This window comes from Hordeum vulgare, chromosome 6H (assembly GCF_904849725.1).
Source record: "Hordeum vulgare subsp. vulgare chromosome 6H, MorexV3_pseudomolecules_assembly, whole genome shotgun sequence".
NCBI classification, from domain to species: domain Eukaryota; kingdom Viridiplantae; phylum Streptophyta; class Magnoliopsida; order Poales; family Poaceae; genus Hordeum; species Hordeum vulgare.
This window is the reverse complement of record NC_058523.1, coordinates 195,005,729-195,026,452: the sequence shown is the minus strand read 5'-3', so window position 1 is coordinate 195,026,452 and position 20,724 is coordinate 195,005,729.

Below are 20,724 nucleotides of genomic sequence, written 5' to 3'. Positions count from 1 at the left end.
CACAGTACATCAATGTATATATCAAAGTCCAATCACATGTAAATAACGTAAAATTGATATATACCTCAAAAATCTCAGCGGAAACAGTCAAGGGAGTGGAGTCCCAATAAACACCAACGACAGATTGAGCGCAGACCGTAACCCTGAATCGTACTCTTACTCGTAATAGAAAGTATCTGCAACATAAGACGTTGCAGCCGTGTAGATCAGCATATTGAATTTGCCGACAAGTCACAAAAGAGAGGGGTGAAAATATCATCTATACTATATGCATATATGGCAGGTGGGGCTGTAGTTTAAGTTTTGCGTAAAGAAATTTTTTCCTACAACAAGAGAGAGGTAAAAGCAAAATTTCCTACATTGTTGGTTATTAATGAGAAGGTTCCACCAACCAGTTCTCATACCAAATTATCAATATTACCCACATCAAATAGGTTAATGGTGTTGAGAATTCCTGATAGCTTCAGTTCCTTTGGCTCAAGTAGTCCATGACCGTGGACACGGCTACTCAATTAGGTTTGAGTACTTTGTAGAGTTCTGTACACGTTCCCCCACAAGATTTGATCGCCTTCATTGGAGTCCTCGCACTTCAGGGTGTTTGAGAACCGGATGAACAAAACATGGTCTTCCAACGGGTTCCTCTGAGCCACTGTCGGTGCCCATCCAATCCTACCGTTCTTCTACATCTCGTAGCACCGCCCGTCCAAAGTCACCATGTTGTCCAACCAAGCCAGAGCCCATAATGACTTGTGGCTATGCAGGTAAGCCTCGGGTCTTGAAGTATCCATCCCTCTCTTCGAGCCTGGGTGAAGCTTTCCGCAAGATGTCATGGCGCTTCCCCATGCATCCCGGGTAATCCACTTGCTTCCCCAGGGTACCCATCTGAACCGTCCTTCACCCAGAGGTATATTGCATCATGAGGTCTTGGAATTCTTGAAATGTTTAGGTCTTGATTATTAAGTTGTCACAACAGTCATGATAAGCACTCAACCAAACCCCGTCTACTAGGAGCATAGAAAATTAACATCCCGACCAAAGTAACAAGGGTTTATGGGTGTCTATACTCCAGAATCAAAAAATTTCTAAGTACCTACTTTGCATGCAATGGGTGGAGAAGGTTGAAACTAATGCAATAAAAACATAGGTAAAAATAGGATCAATTTGAACTTGCCTGGTAGGGTTGATGAAGATAGATATCGCTCACAAGAAAAACTGGATAGAACTATTCGTCACTCTCCCATGAAATCTATATAATCAAACATAGTATTCACATCAGCAATTATACCAGCAATCATTCTAACAATCAATATCACAACAACAAATAAAATTTATCCAATAAATCAAATCAAACGAGAATCCAAAAGAAACTTCAAAGAAAACTCTGGAGCCTTCTGCTATAACAATCACTAAATAAAATACTAAAAAATAACAGAACATAAAATATATAATAACTAAGATAAAAAAAGTATTTTTCATAAAAAAATTATTAGTAAAAATAAATAATTGAAAAGTTTTTGTTAACCTCTACTTATGATCAAAACAATGTTAACCTTGAATTAATTCATAGCAATTTCAACTTCAATACAAATTGTTGGTGATCTAATCAAAAGTTAACACAGAATAAAACTCATAAAACAAAATATATAAAGTATTTTCATATAAGAATTTAATTTGGCAATGATATCAATTTGCAAGTTATTATTCAACTAGAATTGATTCCTTGCAAACAAAAAAGAATAAATAAAAATTAAATTTTGTTTTTGTTGAAAAGTTACTGGTAAATATCAGAAAACAAAATAAAACTTGTCATAATTATGAAAGAATTAAATTAAGAATAATTAATACAAAAGAAGTAGCAAGAAAGCTAAAAGGACCTAAAACAGAATCTGTTTTGCTTAAACCCTAAATTAAGATATTCTGAAAATTCCAAAATTTTAGCTACTCATAAACGAGATCACTAGTGATCAGTAGAAAAAAGAATCAACTCAAAACCTCTTTTTAAACTCCAAATAATCACAAAATAAGTTTTAAAACGAATCTATTTAAATTAAAATTTAAAATATTCAAACATGGTCAAATTTTATATCAACAGAAATTAAAGAAAATTTGTGACACAATGCAAATAGTTTCACTCAAAAATAATTTAAACATAACAGATATAAAGAAAACAAAAACAGAACTATTTCTGTTAAAGAATTACAAACAGAAAAAAACAAAAAACTAACTAACGCATGGGGGGTACGTGGCGTGCTCTCGTTGGTTGTGGGTGTGCGCTGCGGGGGCTAACAACAAACGGCCGCAATATAAAAGAAAACCCTTTGGCTAAATAGTTACTAACAGAAAAACCGGATTTTTTTAAAATAAACCAAAGAGGTATGTGATTCTAATCTGGAGCGTAGGTACTAGATCCAACGGTGGAGGGAAGGGATGGAGACTCACCATGGTTGGAGAAGCTCCGGCGAGTTCGCCGGCGGTGGTCGAAGGTGGTGGTGGTGGCTGGGGTGCTCCGGTGGACTAAAACGGCGGCGGAGGGGTCCAGGCGGAGGAGGGGGAGCTCTGGCAAAGCTTGGTGGTACCGGCGGGGCGTGGGGGTGACGGGGGCCAGCTCCACGAGCTCCCGGAGTTTCGTCTAAGGGCCGAGTCCGACGAGAGAGGGGCGGGGCGCTGCGGCGAGGGGAGTGCGGGGCTTGGAGGGGGGGAGGAGAGGGGGTTGACGGGAGTACTTATAAGGGCTTGGGAGGGCTGAGATGGAAGGGGCAGGGAGATCCCCTCGGATCCGGCGAGTCGTGTGGTGGCGTTCTCGAGCACGGTAGGAAAGAAAGAGGAGACATGAGGAAGAAGAAAGGAGATATGGGCCACATTCGATACGGGCCCATGTCAGTTTTCCTATTAAAAATGATATGTTTCCTTTTATTTAAAACAGGAAAGAAAATCTATGAAAATGAATTAATTCCTACTCCAAAAATATAAGTATTATATACCAAAATGACCAGAAAGATATTTCCCGCAACGTGGACATTTTCTTTTGCACAAAAGAAGAATGTTATAAAAAAATATTTTTCAAAATCCAATAAAAACCAAGTTTTGTCTTATAAAATTTTTGGCACTATTTTGTTCTAACTTTTTGGGGTGTGATGTTACCTCCTCTCTTACTTGCTAGGCAAGGTATTTATCAGAAAAGTTTGTGAGTGAAAATCTTGTGCCAAAATAAATTCGAATCAAATATCGAAAGAAATTCACATTCCACCATCATTCAAATTCTTTATAGCCAAAGAAGTCATGTTATCTTCTCTCACTGATTTTAAAATAATGAATTTGAATTCATAGGAAAAAGGGAAAGTCATTTTATTCCCTCTCAATCAAAAGTTTTTTTAAAAGTTTCATTTTTTCACTCAAATTAATTCACTCAATCAATCAAACCATCAGTCAACTATTTATTATAGCATTCCAATTTTTTTTCTATAAAGTTGGTTGTTTCCTGACTGTTATGATAGAGCTCGCGATCAAGTTGGTTTTTCTATAAACCATCCCTTTCTCCAAGAATCTGTATTGGATACCCCGAGCTAGTTGGTTAAGCTAAACAACAACTTGGAGAGTTGGAAGATAAAAGCTTCGCCTAAACTCAACTCATTTAAAAGGGATATCTTTCTGTTGTGTGGGTGTGAAGAAAGATGATATTTTCATCGGTTGATTCATGTGATCAGTTGTTGCATATATTATCTTGTTCAATTTGATTTGAGCATGGGCTATCGTCAAATCAAACTCAGAACCAAAGATTTTCGTAGCGGTGTTTCACTCATGGATTTCTCTGAGCATACACCATTATACTCCTTGATCTGACCAATGCTATTATCTTGCTCACATAGTTGTGGAAATCCATTTATATGGGTATCTTGATGAATTGTTTTTGAGCCCATCGGCAACATTCTCACTTGTTCCATGATCTATGTTGGACATTAAGCTAGTGCTGGAAACTTTATAGACATTGTCTTCGTGTCTCGTGCACGAGGTATATGTTAGGTGTAAGAAGTTACTTCCTCTAATCATGTGCATCTGATGCAAGTTGTCGCCGTGAATTCGAGAAAGTTAATTTGTTTTCTTCGGAATCATCTCAAGTTAGTCATGCACGTGCGAAGTATTCTATGGTCTGAGAGATTAGCTACCTCCATTCCATATGTATCTCCTAGCACACCAAGCCATTGATTGATTTGTTCAAGGAAAAGAAGTTAAGTGCCATTCCTGAAGGTACCAGACGGACTTGCACAGGGCTTCGTCATCCGTAATGATGGTTCCCATCCAGAACTCGGTAGTGTTTTGTTGTAAGACTTTTCATGTGTTCACAGTTGTCTTGGGCAGTGTGTTCACGTGGGTCCTGCGATCCAGCTCATGTTTTGGAGTTGTCCTCCGCAGTTCATTTCCTGAGAATCTCGCAACGTTATCTCGTCGATTTGAGTTGCAAACTTTCTTTTGGACATGATGAGTCTGAAGCATCGTGGCACCAACCGGAGTTGAATCTCAGGCAGTTATAATGGTTGGAACTTCCCCAAGAATTATAATATTGGTCTCTATGTAACCCGGTAAAGTGGTGAAATGGCTAACACCCCTGGCCGGAAGACTTGATATTATAATATCTTGCATCAGCAATCTTAGCCATCTTCCGTGTGGTTTTTGTATGATCTATTTTATAAGTTGTTCCTCATGGATCCCCTTTGGTCCCGAAGTCCGACCTATACTTGATGCGCTAGATATCAAGCACGATCTATAATTGGGTTGTGCTAGTACATCAAGGAGAACATTAGAAGCGGAGTGCTAAATGTCTCTCGGTCGATCAACCAGATTTCGTTCCTTTGGCACAGCTAAGGTGAAATCTGAGAAAGTGTTGTCTTCCTTTGCATCTGCATCCTCCATCACTGTTCATCATGGTAGTATGTTGTGTCACCAGGATCCTTGGCACGGATGTTGGAAAATCTTGATGTATATGGAAATGCTCAAGTTCTTGAGAGCACACTCAGACACTAGGTTATATCCTCGGTAATACTTGGAATGTGCCTTTCGTTCGCCGAGTTGTTCTATAACCCTAGTTTCTTTCCAACCGAGTATGCCATTCTTTCAAATTCCTTCAAACAATCATTTGTGAATTGCCTTACTCTGGTATGAAGAGTTTCAATGATCTTTGGATCAAAAGTAATTTTTTTGCCACCTAAGGGAATAACTCTACGAGTCACCTTCCTAAGGTGCCCCGTGGTGGTATGAAGGGTAACTTAATACTTGCTACTTTGAAACCTCGCCACCATCTGATTTAAGCATGGATTTGTTGCCTACCAATCGCACCTCTGCTATATGTCTCATTTTCTCATCCGTGTTTTGGTGTTGTGTCTCAGCTCAAGGGACGTTCTTATGTCTCATTCTATGAGTTGATCTTGAGTTGCTCGATCTTCGAGGAGATCGAATCTTGTGTCGTCTCCCTGTTCTTTTGTCGTCAAGCTAGATGAAGACCTCAAGGACAAAGATGTCAAGATCAACTTGGTACGACGAATCAACATCCTCGAGAGAAGCAAATGGATCGTGAAGATTGTGATAGTTTAGTTTTCCCCCTTCCTCCTCCCGACTATGCCTGAATCTCGGGACGAGATTCTTGTTTAGTAGGGGTGAGCTGTCACAGCCCAAGTTTGCCTTGCTTGCCATTGCATTTCATGCATGCATTCAAATTTCTTTGAATCTGGAAATGGAAGTGATCAAGCCAAATGAGTTGAAATTGACAAAAAGGCAATAAAAATATTACCTTAAAAGGAACCAGAAAAATGTTCCAAATACTTGGCAAAATAGTGACATAAAATAAATTTATCAAACCAAAATTTGAAGTCACAGAAACATTTTTGAAATGGAATTTTGATTTGACCAAATAGCTATTTGGAATGGAATTATTTTAATTCCTTCTATTTTAAAGTTTCAAAAATGTTGAAACTTTTATGTGACATTGGATATTATTATCTCTGTCACATAATAACATTTTAGGGTTTTATCTTTTGGTCAAACAATTTATTTTAAAACCTAAATCTAAAGGCCAGAAGGAAATAAAAAGAAAATAGAAAAGAGAGAGAGAGAGCTACCTGTCACCCTGCAGGCCCAGTCCACCAGGGGCGAGGAGGTCATCTTCCTCCTCTGCCAGGAGGACGGGCAGAGCCGTGGCGAGCTCGCCGTGGTGCCTCGCCACCTCCTGCTTCCACCTCCTCCCTGCGTGCCTGCCTCGCCTCCTCTCCCTTATCTTCGCGCCGCCCCGCCCCCTCTGCCTCATCTTCTCTCTCCCTTATCTCTTCCCCCCCTCTGCTTTTCTCCTTCCGCCATGGCCGAGCTCGGCTCGAGCTCACTGGCACCTCCCTGACCCCTGCTAGGCCTCCCGAGTAGCCCATCCCCTTCGCCATGACGTGCCACCCCTCCCCGTCGAACGATCCGAGCCAAAGCCCCCTGTATCGCTGCTGCCATCGTCATCCTCACTCCGGCCACCGGATCCACCGCCGTTGATTTGGCCTGCTCCGAGCCTCCCCTTCATCGCCGATGCCAGAAATGGGTTCGCCGTGAGCTCCTGCGCCTCCTCCTACGCTCTCCCCCTCCGTTCCTGCCCTCTAGCGCCAACCCCCGCCATGGCCAAGTCCGGCCGTCGCCCGAGGTCGTCGCCGGCCTCGTTCCGGCCATCTCCTGGCCCGTGGCTGGGTCGGGATGGATGCGGCCCAACCTGGGCTTCGAGTAGACGGCTTCGGCCATCCAAATGGTCGCCGGATGGCGAAGTCCGATGAGCCCCGCCGTGTCTGGATTCGCCGGCGTTGAGCCGCCGGTGTTTCTGGCCCCTTGACCAGGGGTTTGACTCCCCTGAGTCACATACAGGTGGGGCCGAGCCCTGTTTAGATTAAGTCAACGACAAAATTAACTAATCAGATTAATTAAACCTAAAGACTCACTGACTAGTGGGCCCAGATCCTAAGTAGGAATAAAAGATTAAAACTAAACTGTTCTTAACATGCGTGACACTGACTAGTGGGCCCTGGCTGTCAGGTTTGACCTGACCCAGGCCAGTTGACTGCTGACGCAGTGCTGACGCAGTAATTGATTTCCTATTATAAAATAATCCAGGAAATTGCTAAAACTTGTAAAAATCATAGAAATTAAAATATAACTCGGATGAAAATAATTTATATATGAAAAAGTATCAGAAAAATCCAAGGAATCTGACTATGGCATTTTCATGCATGTTTGAAGAAGTTAACAACACCAAATAGGCAAAATGATGAATAGGGTAGATTTAATAAATAGTTTGGAGTTGGAAATTGATACTTATTTGATTTCCACTTCAATTGTTATGACCAAACATTGGTCAATGCAAATCAGTACCCCAAAATACTAACTCCATACATGTTGAAACAATTTGTTATGAGCATCAGGACGAATCAATTAAAAGGGTACCCAGAACAATAACCGGCTTGACGTGATGTTTGAATCCTAATTCAAACCAACTTCAACTTAAGAAATGATAGCCACATTAGCCATGCCAACTTTCATTTCTTGTCTTGAGCATGCATCATAGTGTTGCATTTCCGTGAATTAATTGTTGTTCTTTCTTGTTTGTCGGTGTTGTTCCCCCTCGGTAAACGATGTCTCCGACGATGTGATCGTTGACATTGATGAAGACTCATTGCTATCTTCCGACGTGTCAGGCAAGCAAACCCCCCTTGAGCATATTGAAATAAACCCACTCTCTCGCTCCTGCTCTCTTTTACTGCATTAGGACAAACACGATTCAACTGTACATGTTATCGGTAGTTGAACCCATTCCTTTGCATGACCTGATTTTGTCACAGTAAATAGTTGGAACCACTTAGCATGAGTAGCAACTGCTTGAGCCTTGTTGTGCTTACTCATCCATGCTTGTTTACAATGCCTGCTACGCTTAGTGTCGTGTCAGGTCTGATCCATCTGAATGATGTATCGGAATGGTTGTGTTCATGTCCTACAGCGTGAGAGTAAAAGTGTGAATCTGATTTGGTAAAGGTAGCGATGAGAGGCCATGTAGGAGTACATGGCGGGTTGTCTCATTGGGACCGTCCTTAAGAACTGAGTTCTGTGTGTGTTATCGAAGACAAGATACTACCATGCATTGGGCCCTGAAATATGACCCCGCTCGACTTATTAATTGCCTAGATCTCTGTCCAGGAGTTGCAATTAGTTTCTGGTGTTTGTAAGAAAAGTGTTGGCGGCCGTGTTTAGCTCTGCCCGACGGGGTAGGCTTCACTACGGTAGATACATAGTGGCACGGTGTACCAAGTGGCACCCGAATGGTGGGCTTGGGAACCCTGCGCGCATCGTTTGGGGCCGTAGAGGAAACCTCGGCCGGACTTCCTTGCGGGTTCAGTCTCAAATAGGCGATAAACCTGGACTAGGGTCTTGTGTGGTTAACGGTCGTGGCCGACACCCACGCCAGTGCTTCCGCTTGAAGGTTGCCGAGATGCATGACGTGCATATGGTGCTAAGTGGTGGGAGCATGTGTGAAGAAGTATACCCCTGTAGGGTGATTCAATCTCTTCGAATAGCCGCGTCCTCGGTTATGGACTACTTGGAAACATTACGTGGTACATAGACAATTTAAATGGATACTCTAAAACATGCAAGATAAGTGTGAGTGCTATGGAAGGCCTTCTCGTAGGGAGACGAGAGTGGATCCATAGTGGTGTATTGAATTGGTGAATATGTGGATTCGTGTGCGCTATCCCACCTCAAAGAAAGAACTTGTAGTCATAGTACAGGTTAGCCAAGAGTCAAAGCTGGCTTGCTACAATCAAACCACACAATCCTTTCATTGAAACATGATGCATATGTAGATAGTTCTGATGTAAGTCTTGCTGAGTACCTTTGTACTCACGGTTGCTTTATTTATGTTTTGCAGAGAAGATTTAGTCTCATTAAAGGTTTCTACGCGACGTGTTCGATGTTGATCGGAATAGCTTGGGAATTCCAGACAGAGGTCTGGCTCCTTTGGTAGGGTCGTAGTAGCTTTTCACGCTCTTCCAGCCACTTTTAGTAGATGTCTGTACCCAGACATGAATTTCTTCCGCTTGTTGTTTGTATGACTTGAGTGTCGGGTCACGAGACCCCTGTTTGTAATATCATACTATGATGACTCTCATGAGTCTTTAATAAATGCTTGAGTCATAGAGTTATGTTGTGATGCCATGTTGTATCTACACATATCGTGCATAATGTGTGTACGTTTGAAATGCATTATATGTGTGGGATTCGACACCTAGTTGTTTGCCTTTAGTAGTACTCTTTACAGGGAAATGCCTCTTTGTGCTTCCATCGAGCCTGGGTAGCTTGCTACTGCTCGGAACACATTGATTGACCGACATGTATCCTTCTTTGCTGTTGTGTCTGTCCCCTCGGGGAAATGTCACACGATGTAATGGAGTCCTTGTAGCTTGCTACGACTCGTCTACATACGCTGATGACCGACACCTGCTTAGCTGGGTTATGTATGCCTGTCCCTGTACGGTTGTACCGCTGGGGTTTATAAGTAGTCATGTCGACCCGGGTTCTTTGTCGTATGAAGGCTAGCGACATATTCATATACGTGAGCCAAAAGACGCAAACGGTCCCGACCAAGGTAAGGTGGCAGCCGTGGAGTTTACCGTGCGTGAGGCCGCAAAGTGATGTGATGTGTTACAGGCTAGGTTCTTATGACTCACGATCGGGGTCCCGACAGTAAGTCTTTCAGATTTACCATTCCGAATAGAAAGGGAATGATAAGAGTAAGTTGTCATGGTGGCCAAGCCATGTCGCACTGAAATCATTACCTTGTACAAGGCTTAGTGAATCTTGTATTCTAACACTTGGGCATCCTCACAAGTATTTGCAGAATTTCTCTTTTACACGAATGAAGTTCAGATAAATCCAATGATTCTGCAAGCTGAACAAACATCTATCATTTCTTCACAACTCTTGGGTTTACGCATGCTCCTAAGAAAACGTTTGCTGATCCATTATAGCTTATTCCTTCATGCTCTTGGGGAAACCTTCATGGCATCTTGAGATGCATCCTTGGTATAGGTTGAATTCCTTGAACTCATTTTTTTCCTTGCCATTGGTTTGTTTACCAATAAATGTGTTTGTTCATCATATTAAATCTCTCCTGAAATTTCCAATTCCAAGGTACATTATTCAACTTTTGTCATCCCCATAGTTTGATATGCTCCAACATTTTCCTTCAATTGTATTCAGTGGGTTTGGCTCGTTGGCATGCATGGTACATTCCTACTCATTGGATCATGTGGGTTTACTGATTACTACCACACTTCAAATGAAATATACTCATGCCTGCATAGACCATATTTTCTCATATCCCCGAAAATGGTCAAAGTTCTTTGTATATGGAGCAACAACTCTCACAATTCAACATATGAAATCATGACACAATAAATTTTATTGATCCAGGAAGTTATTACAATCTCTGAGACCTCCGTTACAAAATTTAACTCCATAATCTCATGAAGGCAAGAGTGCTTTAGGTTACACTTATTGCCATTGTCAAAACTTAACTACTCTATTTTAGCTTTCTTCCCCTGTGGACATTTAGTAGCATAATATCCTGCTTCCTTGCAACGAAAACAAATAACTTCTGACCTGTCTCGAGGCTTCTTGGTGTTTGCTTTTGCTCCTTGAGTTTCCTGCTTCCTTGCCAGGAACATATTGGCATAGTGTCCTAAGGCCTTGCATTCAAAACACGAGATATGACTCAGATCCTTATCTGCAGAGATTTGGCTTTTCCGAGTGTACTTCCTATTCTTTCCGGACTGCTTCGTTCTGGTCAGTTCTTCCATTTCATGTGGATAAATCTCTACTTTTTCTGTCGGGAAGTCTCCCAGATATATATGGCTTTCCTTCGTGCAATCCTCTGGAAAATGTCCTTCTTCTCCACATGAGCAGCAGACATTGGAGAAAATCTAGTTAGGCCTTGTCCATCAGGGTCTTCTATGTTTTCCTTCATCACAGGTTTTTCTAGAATCTTGTTCTTGAGGGTTTTCTTCATTGCTTCTTTTTGTTGCTTGACAACTTGTTGCACCTTGGGGTAAATGTGACACTGGGCTGGCTAGTCGGTGGTTCCTTCACACAAGAAACAAGTCACTTGACTACTTGGGCATTCCTTAGTTGAGTGATTTTCTTCACAAAGAGGGCATCCATCCTTGTGTTCTCCCTGGGTGTGTCGTATTTCTCCAAAAATCTTACATGCACAAGGTTTCTTCATCGGGATATCATAACACTTCTGAATGAGACGGGATCTTAACAGAGTCTTCTTGAATTCGTCCCAAGTTTCTGCTCCACTGAATCCTTGTATGGCATGATGCATTTTCCACCAGATAACAACACCTTGGGTAAATTACTGAAGAGTGTGTGACACTTCATACTTCCTTGAAATCAAATTGCTCCCGAAGTGGTTATCCATGTTCTGAATCCATATTTCTACTTCCAGCTGGGTCATTGGTCCAGAGATTACAAGTCCAACTTCATACGCCATCTATTGGTTCCAATGTTTTTGGGATGAGCTGGGTAAGAGAGAGAGAGGGAAAAGATATAAACAAAAGACACAAAAGTATCTAAACTCAAATTCACGCATTCATAAAGTTCAACCAATAATATAGTACCGCCACCCACATAAAGTTGGTATGGTCGATCACACAATATGCAATAACGTTCATCTTTATTTCTCTCATGGTGGGGCTACTACTACTAAGCTAGCTCATATCATGTCTTCATCATGAGTGGGCTTCTTCTGGTCAGGCTTGATCTTCTCAAGTTCTTCTGCCAGATATTCCCTGTTTACGTGGAGTTTCCGATGTCGTCCTTGTAGTTCCAGGAGATGGTTCTTGAGCTTCTGGATTTCGACATCACCATCATGTGCCATGGCTTGACTATTCTTCATGTCTTGATGAAGCTTCTGAATCTCGGGATCGTGTTTCTTCACATTGGCTACTTTTAGTTTCTCGGTCTTGAGACTCTCACGGAGTGCGTCATTCTCAAACAATTTTGAGGGAAGGTCCATCTAAAGGTTCTTGATATAATGTTCCAGTTCTTGAATATACACCAATACAGGAGAAAAATTCACCTTCTGCTCATCTTTCAGGATGATGTGTGCTCCCTCAGGCTTCTGCCATCCAAGCCTTCCAAACTAGTGAGTACCCAACTCAACACGATGACGATAGCTCAAATGTGCTATAGCATCATGAACAACAGTGTTCATGTCCATATCATAGTCATGGGTCAATGTGCCATAGTTCGTGTCCTTAGTCTTGGGGTCTTCTTTACGTCCATTTTTTTTAGTTTTGACACCCCAAAATCCAGACTTCCTCTTGGTCACCTTGATCTCACGTATCGGCAGTTTCGTCATATGTACTAGCTCCATGAGAAATGGGCCTCTGAGAACATCTTCGTAGTGCTCTCTTTCCTTCAGAGTGTAGCTCTCCAACTCCATCTATAGTTTTCATAATAGGGAATGTTCAGTAAAAGAATCAAGATGTATGAGAGTAGTGAAAATAAAAGTTGTTCCTATCAAGGTCTTCCTATTTCTAAGCCATTTCCTAGGGTCATGTCCTATAGTTAACATGTGCTCTGATACCATATCTGTAGCGACCCGACTCAAAAGGAGTCAAGCCTCTGTGTATCCGTGCCATCCCTGGATCAGTATGCTGGCACACACAGTCACTACTAGGAAAAGGGCTATAGATGATATAGATACTAATGGCGCACCACACAAGCAGTGCGCCACTACTATATTTTTTTATTTTTATTTTTTTGCAAAACTACTGATGGCGCACCAGCATCTGGTGCGCCATTAGTAACCAGGGTTACTAATGGCGCATCTGTAGGTGGTGCGCCATTACTATAATTTTTTTTTGCAAAACTACTAATGGCGCACCAGCAGCTGGTGCGCCATTAGTAACCAGGGTTACTAATGGCGCACCTTTGTGGGATGCGCCATTGCTATAATTCTCAGCCCACCCCACCCCACCCAACGCACCCACATCCTGCCCCGATTCAGAGAGAGACCTCTGCTCGCCTCCGATGGATGGACCTCGCCGCCGGCCATGGCCTCCCCCACTCCTCCTCCTACTCCCCCCATCAGAGGGTAAGAGGGCTGAATGAATAACCCTGTCGGTCGGTCGGTCTTCGCACTGCCGGCAACCACATCTCCGACTCTGCTCTCCACACTCCCTTTCACCCAGATCCCTAAATCCCGCCGCCTCGGCCACCGGCCATAGCACAGCCTCGCCGTCCTCCCTCCACCGACAAACGGCCGCCTCTTTCAGTTCCACCCCGACGACCATAGCAGCGCCATCCCGCGGCCTCCTAACGTCGGATCTGCCGCTCCCAACCCAGCGCCGCCGGCCGCCCTGACCCGGCGACCCTGGCTCTACGAGCCGCGCGAGCCATGGACGTGGCGACGGGGCCATCGACAGCCTCCTCCCTAAGCTCGGGGAACTCCTCATGGAGGAGTACATGCTGCAGGCCAGACTCAAGAAAGACGTCCAGCGTCTCTGCACAGAGCTGACCGTCATGCACGCCGCCCTCTGCGAGGTACGCGCCGCGCCGCAGGACCAGCTCGACTGGCATGGCAAGCTCTGTGCCGACCACGTCAGGGACCTCTCAGGTGTGATGCTGCTCTTCCAGACGGCCCTGGGGGAGGGGGACACTTGATTTCTTCGCCAGATCTGGATCCCGGGGACGACGTCGGTGAGTAACCGACCAGTTCATCAATCCTTCTTCCCCTGCACTTCTAACCTGGAGTTGTGTGGCCGAGGTGAGCAGGGTCGCTATGCAAGGTGGTGGCCTGCGGGAAGGGGAACTTTACGGTGACAGAAGTATGTCGGAAGGATTCCAGGTGAGCGATTCGTGCTGCTTCCCACATTTAATCTGTCAGTTATCTTACTTCTTCGTTGGGCAAGAACATAGATTAGCTGGTGGTTGTTTTTGCCGTTCTAAGCAAAAACATTACTAAGTTCCTTTTCGAAACAGATCCACCTTGCCTGATCCTCGGGGAAGATCCCGGTCATGATGAAGATGCCAGGTTGTATGCTCAAGAGCACTTGTTTGCATCCAACCTAATCTTGAGGATTTGATGATCCCTGATGATTTAATATTGCTTTGTGTTGGTCAGTACACGTGCAAATTTCTAAATCACAAACATTTCTTGTCATTTTAGGCTGTCAATGATGAAATTATTGCAGAACTTGTGAACCAATGTCAGCCATACCAGAAAAAGATCAGAAACAAGAAGCATGGTCCATTGATTAGCTTGGAAGAATACTAATAGTTCAATGCATTACTAACTGGCATAAGGCATGGGTCCAGAGAACATAAATGAGATTGTTCCTGGAGTCTGTTGCCTATTATTCCTGTTCAGAAAAGAACCAAACATGACAAATATAATTTTCTAATTTTTGTAGTACATGACTGATGTTCTAGTAAGTTCTTAGTTCACTGGAAAAAATACAAAAAAAATCACTTCAAGTTATCTTCATGTCTAGAAAGTACAATTCAGCATCTCATCTATATGTGAAGCAGATTTCTTTTACCAATATTAGATGCATGCCACGTAAGAATAATCCAAATTTCCCTCACACAACCTTTCACTCAGATTGCAATTCATTGTAAAATGAATAACGAGTAAGATGCTCTTTTAAAAAAATTAAACCTAGACCAAAGTCAAGCTTATTACCTTGACACTCCCCTTGCAAAACATGATAATGTTCAGTAGCGGCAATCACTCTTCGGAGGCACGGATAATTTTTACAAAACAACAACCACAACCCCGACGACTCCGGGGCCTCGCGGGTCCTCCTCTGCCTCGACCGCAGCGCACACGGCGCCTACTGGCTGCTCGCCCCGGCACTCGCGCAGTGGCAGGGCCCTGCCCTGCTCGCCCACAACGACGCTGCCTTCACCGACGACGACTTCGCCAGCATTTCCTGCATCGGCGGCAGCAAGAAGGCCTCCCAGGCATGGAAGACCGGCCGCTTCGGGTATGTTCGCTACCTACGCTATCCTCTTTAACTTTTACAAAATATTTCATTACAGAACTGCATCGAAGGTCTGGTCATCCTTACAAAATATTTCATTGCAGAACTGCATCGAAGGTCTGGTCCGCATACTTAGAGATGTCTCCAATAGTTCATATGCTCCTGAGTATGATGTTGCTGGCATTTCGGATCCTTTCTTGCATATTCGAGTTCTTAAACTTATGCGTATGTTGGGTCTAGGCGACGCAGATTGCAGTGACTATATGAATGACATTCTTGCTCAGGTGATTGCTTAATAAGTTAGTATATGTCTTTGTTTCCACATGCACATGCACAATGTTGTCACTTATTGTTGTCCGTGCAAAGTATGATGATTTGGTCGATTCCTGTTGCCCAAGTTATTTATTAATTCAAGTTTTATCTGGTTTCTTAATCTGTATTGACAATGGTTAACCATTTATACTGTTTAAGAGGATATACAACATCAGTAAGTTAAGTGATCTTACGCAACCATGCTACAATGTGGGAGAACATATATTTTAACTGTGCAAATCACAAAAGTGGAAAGCATCAGATAACAATATCTGCTTGAAAGTGCAACAAATCATGACAATTGGCAAAGCCTCGAGAGAGTAAGTAAGAGCACCAGATTGAGGAAAGAAACTGGACAGGCTTAGAACATACAGTCATGAACTTCTAGATTCGAGCAACTTAGCAACCTGAGATGAAAGGCAAACCTTGCTAAGTTTTACTGTTACATCACACAAGCAATTGAACCCATCAATTCGAAACACAATGGGAGCACGTAATATACATGGCTCAAGAACCAAGCTAAAAATCTCACAACAAATCTGCAGTGTATTCTGACATATCTCTTGTTGACCTTCTTCCAATCAAGGGATATGCTTATAATATTTTATTTCTTGTTGACAATATAAGGTTATTTTTCTATTTATTTTCACCTTGATTTCTCTGTTTTTTTCTTAATACTTACATCAGTAAAAATGTTCATCCATCTGCTCTATTTGGGGTAAAATTTCACTGTTAATCTATTTTTTCTTTCAGATATGTTGCTCTGAACATACTTATGAGGGCCATTACAGTAGATACACAAGCAGTACAGAGGCACAGGGTGTCAATATTGGAGTGTGTAAAGGTAACAATAAGTATAACAGTGTGTCAATATTGGATGCTCTTTGGACTACGATATGGACATGAAGGCATTTGTTTTAGTGCCAAATATTACTTACTTATGTCCGCAAAGTATCTATGTTGCTATGGAGCTATGTATGTATGGATGCTATGGAACTATATGTATATATGGATGCTATGGAATTTTGGATGTATGGATGCTATGGAGTTTTGATATATGGATCATGAAATTTGTTATGCAACTTTGCATATGTATTATGCGTTGTGGATCAGTAAAACTATTGGGCACATATTATGTATTATATATTTGATATATATGTTATGTGCTGTTGAATTTGTGGTTTTGAAACAAAATATATATATGCTAGAATACCAGATACTAATGGAGCACCATGGGCTATACTAGTGGCACACTTGGGAGGCATACTAATGGCGCACCTCGGAGGCATACTAATGGCGCACCTCGGAGGCATACTAATGGCGCACCTCGGAGGCATACTAATGGCGCACCTGGGAGGCATACTAATGGCGCATCATGAGCTATACTAATGGCGCACTGCCTGGTGCGTCATTAGTATACCAGATACTAATGGCGCACCGTGAGCAATACTAATGGTGCACTGCCTGGTGCGCCATTAGTAGACCAAATACTAATGGCGCACTTGTGGTGCGCCATTAGTAAAAAATCTAATGGCGTGATGCTAGTGGCGCACCTATAGTGCCCCATTAGTAGCCAAAATAGGTGCGCCATTAGCAAGCCTTTTCCTAGTAGTGAGTACATCAATGTATATATGAAAGTGCAATCACATGTAAATAACGTAAAATTGATATATACCTCAAAAATCTCAACGGAAACTGTCAAGGGAGTTGAGTCCCAATAAATACCAACGGCAGGTTGAGTGTAGACCGTAACTCGAATCATACTCTTACTCATTGTAGAAAGTATCTACAACATAAGACATTGCAGCCGTGTAGGTCACCATATTGAATATGCCGGCAAGTCACAAAAGATAGGGGTGAAAATATCATCTATACTATATGCATATATGGCAGGTGGGGCTGTAGTTTATGTTTTGCGTAAAGCAAAATTTTCCTACAACAAGAGAGAGGTAAAAACAAAATTTACTACATTGTTGGTTATTAGTGAGAAGGTTCCACCAACCAATTCTCATACCCAAATTATCAATATTACCCACATCAACTAGGTTAATGGTGTTGAGAATTCCTGATAGCTTCAGTTCCTTTGGGTCAAGTCGTCCATGACCATGGACATGGCTAATCGATTAGGTTTGAGTACTCTGCAGAGCTTTGCACACGTTCCCCACAAGATTTGGTCACCTCTGTTGGAGTCCTCCCACTTGAGGGTGTTTGAGAACCGGATGATCAATACATGGTCTTCCAACGGGTTCCTCTGAGCTACTGTCGGTGCCCATCCAATCCTACCGTTCTTCTACATCTCGTAGCATCGCCCGTCCAGAGTCAACACATTGTACAACCAAGCCAAAGCCCATAATGACTTGTAGATGTGCAGGTAAGCCTCGGGTCTTGAAGTATCCATCCCTCTCTTCAAGCCTGGGTGAAGCTTTCCGCAAGATGTCATGGCGCTTCCCCGTGCATCCCGGGTAATCCACTGGCTTACCCAGCGTACCCATCTGAACCGTCCTTCACCCAAAGGTATATTGCATCATGAGGTCTTGAATGTCTTGAAATGTTTAGGTCTTGACTACTAAGTTGTCACAACACTCATGATATACACTCAACCAAACCCCGTCTACTAGGAGCATAGCAAATTAACGTCTTGGCCAAAATAACAAGGGTTTATGGGTGCCTATACTCAAGAATCCAAAATTTTCCAATTACATACTTTGCATGCAATGGGTGGAGAATGTTGAAACTAATACAATAAAAACATAGGTAAAAATATGATCAATGTGAACTTGCCTGGTAGGGTTGATGAAGATAGATATCGCTCAAAGGAAAAACTGGATAGAACTATTCGTCACTCTCCGATGAAATCTATATAATCAAACATAGTATTCACGTAAGCAAGTATAAAAACAATCATTCTAAAAATCAATATCACAACAACAAATAAAGCTTGTCCAATAAATCAAATCAAACGAGAATCCAAAACAAACTTCAAAGAAAACTCTGGAGCCTTCTGCTATAACAATCACTAAATAGTTTTTGTTCTAGTTAAGGTTAACAACAAATAAAACACTAAAAGAAATAACAGAAAACAAAATATAAAATAACTAAGATAACATAAAGCATTTTTCATAAAAAATTTATTAGTAAAAAGAAATAATTGAAAAGTTTTTGTTAACCTCTACTTATGATCAAAACAATGTTAACCATGAATTAAATCAAAACAATTTCAACTTCAATTCAAATTGATGCTGATCTAATCAAAACTTAACAAAGAATAAAACTCATAAAACAAAATATATAAATTATTTTCAAATAACAATCTAATTTGGCAATGAAATCAATTTGCAAGTTATTACTGAAATATAATTGATTCCTTGCAAACAAATAAGAACAAATAAAAAAATTGTTGTTGTTGAAAAGTTACTCGTAAATATCAGAAAACATAATATAACTTGTTAGAGTTACAAAATAAACAAATTAAGAACAATTAATATAAAAGAAAGAGCAAGAAAGCTAAAAGGAGCAAAAACATAATCTGTTTTGCTTAAAACCCTAATTTAAAATATTCTAAGATTTCTAAAATTATACCTACTGATAAATGAGATCACTAGTGATCAGTAGAAAAAAAGAATCAACTCAAAACCTGTTTTTAAACTCCAGATAATCACAAAACAAGGTTTAAAACAAATATGTTTAAATTCAAATTCAAAATAATTCAAACATGGTCAAATTTTATATGAACATAAACGATAGAAAAGTTGTGACACAATGCAGAAACTTTCACTCAAAAATAATTTAAAACATAAAATAATAAAGAAAACAAAAACAGAAATATTTATGTTAAAGAATTAAAAACAAAAAAAAACAAAAAACAAACTAACGCACGGGGGGGGGGGGGGGGGGGGGCTATGTGGCGTGCTCGGGTCGGTTGTGGGGTGTGCGTTGCGGGGGCTAATCAATGAACGGCCGCAATATAAAAGTAACCCATTCGGCTAAATAGTTACTAATAGAAAACCGGCTTTTTTCTTCTAAATAAACCGAAGAGCTATGTGATTCTAATCTGGAGTGTAGGTACTAGATCCAATGGTGGAGGGAAGGGATGGAGACTCATCGTGGCTGGAGAAGCTCCGGCTAGTTCGCCGGCGGTGGCCGAAGGTGGTGGTGGCGGCTGGGGTGCTCCAGTGGACTAAAAAGCCGACGGAGGGGTTCAGGCGGAGGAGGGGGAGCTCCCGCGAAGCTTGGTGGTACCGGTGGGGCATGGGGGAGACGGGGGCCAGCTCCACGAGCTCGTGGAGCTTCGGCTCGGGGACGAGTCCGGCGAGAGAGGGGTGTTGCGCTGTGGCGAGGGGAGTGCAGGGCTTGGGGGGAAATGGAGAGAGGGGGTCGAGGGGAGTAATTATAGGGGCTCGAGTGGGGCTCAGATGGAAGGGGCAGGGAGATCCCCTCGGATCCGGCAAGTTCTGTGGTGGTGTTCTGGAGCATGGTAGGAAGGAATGAGGAGATCCGAGGAAGAAGAAAGGAGATTTGGGCCAGATTCGGTACGGGCCCATGTCAGTTTTCCTATTAAAAACGATATATTTCCTTATATTTAAAACAGGAAAGAAAATCTATGAAAAGGAGTTAATTCCTACTCCAAAAAATATAAGTATTATATACCAAAATGGCTAGAAAAATATTTCCCGCAATGTGGACATTTTCTTTTGCACAAAATAAAAACTTTATAAAAAATATTTTTTGCAATCCAAAAAAAACCAAATTTTTTCTTCCAAATTTTTTGGCACTAGTTTTCTTCTGAATTTTTGGGGTGTCATGTTACCTCCTCTCTTACTTGCTAGGCAAGGTATTTATCAGAAAATTTTGTGAGTGAAAATCTTGTGCCAAAATAAATTCGGATCAAATAGTGAAAGAAATTCAAATGTCACCATCAGTAAAATTCTTTATAGTGGAAGAAGTCATGTTATCTTCTCTCACTGATTTTGAAAGAATGAATTTGAATTCAAAGAAAAAAGGGAAGGTCATTTTATTCCCTCTCAATCAAAAGTTTTTTTTAAGTTTCAAATTTTCACTCTATCAATCAAACCATCAGTCAACTATTTATTATAACATTCCAAAATTTTGGGATGTTACAATCGGAGGAGCGCCAATGAGGATGGTGAACCCCACCGTGATCCTGTTCCTCTCCGGAACGGGATCTAGATTTTATTTCGTGGCTTTGGAACTTGCGGTGGGTGAAATTATTTTTCGTCGACTCTTCTAGGATTTTCTAAATATTGGGGTATTTATAGAGCTCACAGGCGGTAGAGGAGGTGCCCGAGGACCCCACTAGACACCAGGTCACGCTAGGGACCTCTAGCATGCCCTG